The following is a 7,090-nucleotide window of genomic DNA, read 5'->3' as shown; positions in this document are numbered from 1 at the left end:
TCACAAGAGAAAGTAAAGAATATAAGTTTATTACCAATTTTATTGTGTTCTTCTTGCTTTCCTCTTTTCTACCTTTGTGGGTTTCTTGCCGATCAAGGAATCAATTATATTTTATTATTTCGGCATCATTTTTCATAACAAATTGGTGCGGTGAGCGTGAAAAAGATGTCGTCAACAAAATATGAGATTGAATAGTTCACCGAAGTGAACGATTTCGGTTTGTGGCGCTTGAAGATGAAAGCCCACTAGTTCAGCAGGGTTGTTTAGAAGCGTTGAAGGGAGCCGAAGCCATTAACGGTGCGTTAACAGACAAAGAAAAATGCATATGGTGGGAGAAAGCCCACGACGCCATCTTATTGAGCCTTAGTGATAAGGTTCTTTGACAGGTTTCAAAGGAGATGACGATGTTGAGGTTATGGATGAAACTCAAAAGTTTGTACACGATCAAATCGTTGGTCAATCGCTTCTACCTGAAGCAAGTTATGTATTCATTCAAGATGAGTGAAAACAAAGTTCTGGATGAGCAGTTGGATATGTTCAACAAGATGATTCTTAATCTTAAAAATATCGATGTCAAGATCGAGGATGAATATCAAGCCATGTTGTTGTTGTGTGTTTTGCCCAAATTACATGCTCACTTCAAAGAAACTCTCTTGTATGGAAGAGAGTCTCCGACCTTTGAAGAAGTTCAACCAACCTTGTATTCTAAGGATTTGAGCAAATGAAAGAAGCACAAGCCATCTTCGACGGGTGAAGGCATGTCGGTTAAGGCGAAATTCACAAAGAGAGATGGCAAGTTCGGCAAGAAGAAGGGTAAAAGTCAGAAGAAGTCTTATAATGGTGATACATCTAGTATTCGATGTTATCACTGTAAGAAATAAGGTCATACAAGAAAAGTGTGCCTTGAACTCCTAAAATATCATGACGGTAAGGATAATGGAAACACAACCATTGTTCAAGATGATTTCAACTCATATGATGTTCTTGTGGTTTCAAGCGACGACTCAAGTAAAAAGTGGATTATGGATTCAGGTTGCACTTGGCACATGACTCTAAATAAAGACTTGTTCGAGGAACTATGTGATCAAGATGGTGGATCTTTATTGCTTGGAAACAATAATGCTTGCAAGATTACAGGTGTTGAATCTATCAGATTCCAGCTCCATGATGAGTCAATAAGGTTGTTGACCGAAGTCAGGTATGTACCTAATTTAAATAGAAATTTGGTTTCTCTTGGTGAATTCTTCAAGAAAGGATATGTTTTTCAAGGAGAGAAAAGTATTCTAAAAGTCATGAAGGGGTCGAAGAAAGTCTTAAGAGGCGTGAAGAAACAAGGCTTGTATACACTTGAGGTTGAAGTTGTCAGTGGTTGTGTAGATGTTGCATCCACGAAACCTTTATCAAAGACATAAATTTGGCACATGAGATTGGGCCATGTCAGTGAAAGGGATCTGGTCGAATTGGGGAAACAAAATCTACTTAGTGGAGACAAAGTCGAAACGCTGAAGTTTTGTGAATCCTATGTACTTGGAAAATCTTGCAGAGTGAAGTTCAATAAAGGAAAACAAAGAACACATGGATCCCTTGATTATATCCATGCTGATCTTTGGGGGCCTGCAAGGTACCCATCACATTTAGGAGCAAGGTTATTTCTATCCATAGTTTATGATCATTCCAGAAAGTTATGGACATTCATCCAGAAGACTAAGGATGAAACTTTTGAGAACTTCAAAAGTTGGAAGACTCTGGTCGAAAATCAGACTGGTAGAAATGTCAAGAAGTTGAGAACCGACTGACCTTGAATTTTGCAATGAGGTATTCGACATTTTTTTTGCAGCCTCTGGTATTGCAAGGCACAAAACTACTGCAGGTACTCCTTAATAAAATGGTTTGGCTGAAAGGTTTAATCGGACCATTTTGGAAAGAGTTAGATGCATGTTGAATAGTGCTGGGTTAAAGAAGGTGTTTTAGGGAAAGGTTGTTTCGACAATAACATATCTGATAAACAGATGTTCTTCGACTGCGTTAGATATGAATACATCTGAAGAAGTTTGGTCAGGTCACCCATCAGATCTCGACAAACTTAGAATATTTGGCTGCATAGCCTATGATCACATTAGGCAAGATAAGGTCGAATCTAGAGCTCTGAGATGCATGTTCATGGGATACCCTGAAGGAGTTAAAGCTTATAGGCTATGGTGTCTAGATCCAGGTCACTGGAGGTGTATCACCAGTCGATATATAGTTTTCAATGAAGCTAAGATGACTTTCAAGAAAACTAATGACGTTAGTCGAAGTGCACAAATATCTGAAGAAGAGCTGGAACAAGAAGAGATTATTGTTGAGGTGGCGACTCTTGATGTTGAATTGCATATCCCAAATCAAGTCAAAGAAGAAACACAAGAATCTGAAGATACTAAGGAAGTTGAGGAAACTGCCGATGACTACCCGTTGGCAAGAGATAGGTCGAGAAGAGTCATCAAGCCACCTCAAAGACTTGGGTATACATATCTCATAGTTTATGCCTTAATCTCTACAAGTGAGGTTCTAGATGAAGAACCTAGAGACGATAAGGAAGTTATGAGAAGTCGAAATAAGACTAAATGGATGAAGGCCATAGATGATGAGATGAAGTCTCTTCATGAAAACCACACTCAGGAATTGATCAAGAAACCTGCTGGAGCCAAGTTAGTCAGCTGTAAGTGGATTTTCAAAGTTAAGGAAGGAATCAAAAGAGTGACATCAAATAGATAAAAGGAAAGATTGGTCGCAAGGGGGTTCACTCAGAAATAAAGTGTCGACTTCAATGATGTGTTCTATCTTGTTGTAAGCACATGTCCATTCGGATGTTGCTTGCCATGGTGACATAATTCGACCTTGAATTGGAACAAATGGATGTGAAGACTGCTTTCTTGTATGGAGATCTAGATGAAACAATCATGATGAGGCAACCTGAAGGGTATGCAGAAAAGGGAAAGGAAGATTATGTGTGCAAGATGAATAAATCTTTATATGGACTGAAACAATCTCCTCGATAATGGAATATGAGATTCGATAAGTTCATGGCACACATAGGTTTCATTAGAAGTCAGTCCGATCACCGTGTTTACTTCAGATTTCGACTTGGAAATTCATTTATTATTTTGTTGCTTTATATGGATAATATTCCCATACCAAGCAACAATATCGAGGATGTAATGAAAGTGAAGGTTGAACTCAATAAGGAGTTCAATATGAAGGATCTGGGAGTTGCATCCAGGATTCTTGGAATTGACATCCGAAGAGACAAAAAGCAATCAAAATGATGCTTATCTCAAGAGACATACCTACAGAAGGTTCTCGACAAGTTTGGTATGTCAAATTCAAAGCCTGTTGTGACTCCGACAAACCCTCAATTCAAGATGAGTACATATCAGTGTCCCAGTACTGAGGTCGAAAGATCTTATATGAATAACATCCCATATGCTAACATAGTAGGTTCTTTGATGTATATTATGGTCTGTACTAGACCCGACATAACATATGCAGTAAGTCTTGTAAGCATGTACATGGCGAATCCTGGAAAGGCTCACTAGCAAGCATTGAAGTGGATTCTAAGGTACATAAATGGGTCTCTAAATAGAGTCCTGATTTATGGTGGAACATGTGGTGAAAATAGTAAAGCAGAAATCGAAGGGTATGTCAACATTAATTATGCAGGTTGTATGGATTTCATAAAATCTATTTTTGGATATATGTTCACTATGTTAGGCACAACAATCAGTTCGAAAGCAACACTTCAGAAGGTTGTTGTCTTATCAACCACTGAAGCGGAATATATCGCCCTCACTGAAGTTGCGAAAGAAGCATTGTGGCTTGAAGGTTTTGTTAAGGGGCTGAAACTTCAAGGTCGAGTTATCACTGTTAAATATAATAGTCAAAGTGCTATACACCTGTCTAAGAATTCAACATATCATGAGCGAACCAAACACATCGATGTGATGCTGCATTTCGTCAGAGGGATAATCAAGCGTGGAGAAGTCCAAATGCTGAAGGTTTCAATAGATCATAATATTGTTGATATGATCACCAAGACATTACCAAATTGCAAGTTTTTTCACTGTAAGTAGTTGATAAAGCTGCATGAAGAAAGCTAGTTTGTTCCCTTGATGTTATAGAGTTTGTTCCAAGGTGGAGATTTGTAAGATATTGGACCGAACTCTAGTATGGTCAAAGGATAACTTCTTGGTTCGACAGTTCGACAGGACCTTGGCATGTCGTCAAAGTCTGTTTACATAATGTAGTCGAAATATGTTAAGATTGTTAGCATGTCGAATTGAGCTTGTTTGTTATGCCAAATTGTTTAAGTTAGCTTGTTCTCTAAGTTAGCTTGTGTGTAAAACCCATTAGTTTAGTGTGTTAGTTTTCTTATAAATAGCTTACTAATCTCTCATTATTGTATAACGCAAATCCTAATTAGGGTGAGAGAGGTTATTTGCTACTCTATAACACTTGTAATTTTGTTCTCAAGAGAAAGTAAATAATAGAAGTTTATAACCATTTTCATTGTGTTCATCTTGCTTCCCTCTTTTCTACCCTTGTGGGTTTCTTGTCGATCAAGGAATCAATTATACTTTGTTATTCTGACATCGCTTTTTGCAACACTCTCAAAATCTTTAATTTAGTTGTCGTTAGTTGTACACAACTTCTATGTTCGGTGAATTAATTGGTCTCATGGAAAGATAGCAAATTTTTATAGAAAAATTAAAATTTTAAGAGAGATCTCATGTTCAAATCATATGACTGTAATAATTTTTTATTATTATTAGTGTTTGAAATAACTCATTCTTATAAAATCGATGTGTAAGGTGAGAGATGTCTATATATATACATATAAACTCTTTCAAGGTTCTATCTCTAACTAATATGCGACTTCGAGATTTTTTAAATATACTCTCTCAAATTCATTTGAGATTTTCCCAATACACCCTGTCACACTCAGCACTTTTTTGGACTTGGTGCATAGATATAATCACTGGGTAACTTATGGTTCGATCGATGACTTTGATACCATATTAGAGTTTGGCATAATTCATCTTTACAAAACCAACTTTGTAAGGTGAATAATATATCTTTATATAAATTCTTTCAATACTCTATCCCATTCTTACAAAACTAGTTTGTAAACACTTTCAAGACTCTATTTCTAACTAACGTGAGACTTGATATTTTTCCAATATACTCCCTCATACTCATTTGAGATTTTCCAAATACACTCCGTTACACGCATCACTTTTTTGGATTTGATGCGTTGATATAATCGGTGGGTGACCAATAGTCTAATCGATAAACTTTAATATCATATTATAATTGAACATAATTTATTTTTATAAAACTGACTCGTAAAATAAATGATGTCTCTCTCTATAAATTCTTTCAAGATTTTATGAAAATCTCATGTGATAAGTTTATTAAAAAACAAAACACACAATATTACTAGAGGTAAAAAGTAAGTATTTCGATTTTATAAATAGAAAAACTCTGAAGTAAAAAAATGACAGAATAGAGGCAAAAGATCCGTAGCTTTCACACCACATTCATCATGATTATATAATGATCCAATTTCTTCTTCATTTTCCTATAGACCCACTTGATTTTTTTTGTTGATCCTTCACTTTATTACATCTCATACGCTAGATACCATATTTTTCATGTATCATTATAAATATGTTTTTGTTTTTGACTTTTAGGGCCTTTTGATGCCCCCACTCAACAGGGAATTGAGGGCTTTCCTTTGAAGGAAAGAGGGCTCTATTAGTTACTCCTAAAATGAAATGCTTTCCACTATGAGAAGCCGATCACACTCATACTCTTCAATATTATATATACCTATAGTTAGATACATTGAAGGTGTACATTATCAATGGATGGATATTGTATAAAATTTACTAAGTTTAGTAAGCCCTATTTATCATATATCATCACACCTACAAATTATAGTGGGAGTTTTTAAATATAAGTATTCAATATTGTGAGATTTCTTCTTTTAAAATAATATTTTTATAAAAAATATTTTAAAGTGATATATGAGTGGATTCTCTTACTTATAAATACTGATTTACAAATCAGATATAATATCAGTCAGAGTCGATTAAAGTTTTTGAAAGTTATATAGAGATTAAATAAAATTTTAAGTGAGTCATTTGTTAATCGTAACAAATTTTTTATGATTTTTTAAATTATGGTTTAAATGTGTCAAATTTTAATCCTTGTATCATAACTTGTCTTATACACTCTCAAAGATGACTTTGACGTCCATCCTCAATGGTGGCCGATAAAAGACAATGAAAAAAACAATAGACTAGATACCTCAAAAAGACAGTAGAGACAATCAACCGTTCATCATTACTCTGATCATAAGTTCAACCTCCTAAAGACATATAAAAACTCAAAAACAAGAAAAAAAATATTATATTTTATCTTAATACTTCTCGATTCTTGTTTATTTACTAATTTAAACATTTGAGTATTTGTTGTGGCATCCTATCATTCACCAATCTTCAAGGTTCATTATTCCGCTCATCGCATTCAAAAACCATTCATCACATTCAAAAATTATTCATGTGAATCCAACTCGACTAACCATTTCATATCATTTGATTTTTGACACACACAAAAATTGACATTATATATAATGAAATATTTAAAATAAAAATTTAAAGAAAGAATTGGGGGAGAAACATGCGGATTTAAAGAGGAAAATGGTAGAGACATTTCATCCATGACTTAATAACTTAACCAACCATGCTTATAAAGGCAATGTCCTTAATAGTTTGTTTTTTTCTCCTAATTGATCACTGGTTTAAAATCAAACTACTAGGCCCACGTACCTCTTCTTTGCTCCTCCTTAAAGCTAAGTACAATCATTTTCCCTTTTCATTTCATTCTAAATCGTCTATTTTAAATATCATTTCTATATATTAATTTCAAAGCTTTAGCTTGCGATTCATACAAGCAAATGTCCATTTTCTTTCTTGCACATCAACTTGGTGGTTCATTACCATCAATCAACATTTCTCCCCTATCCCTATCATGTACTTCCATAACTATA

The sequence above is a fragment of the Lathyrus oleraceus genome, chromosome 2, assembly GCF_024323335.1.
Source record: "Lathyrus oleraceus cultivar Zhongwan6 chromosome 2, CAAS_Psat_ZW6_1.0, whole genome shotgun sequence".
Taxonomy (NCBI): Eukaryota; Viridiplantae; Streptophyta; class Magnoliopsida; order Fabales; family Fabaceae; genus Lathyrus; species Lathyrus oleraceus.
Note: the sequence above shows the minus strand (reverse complement) of the source record.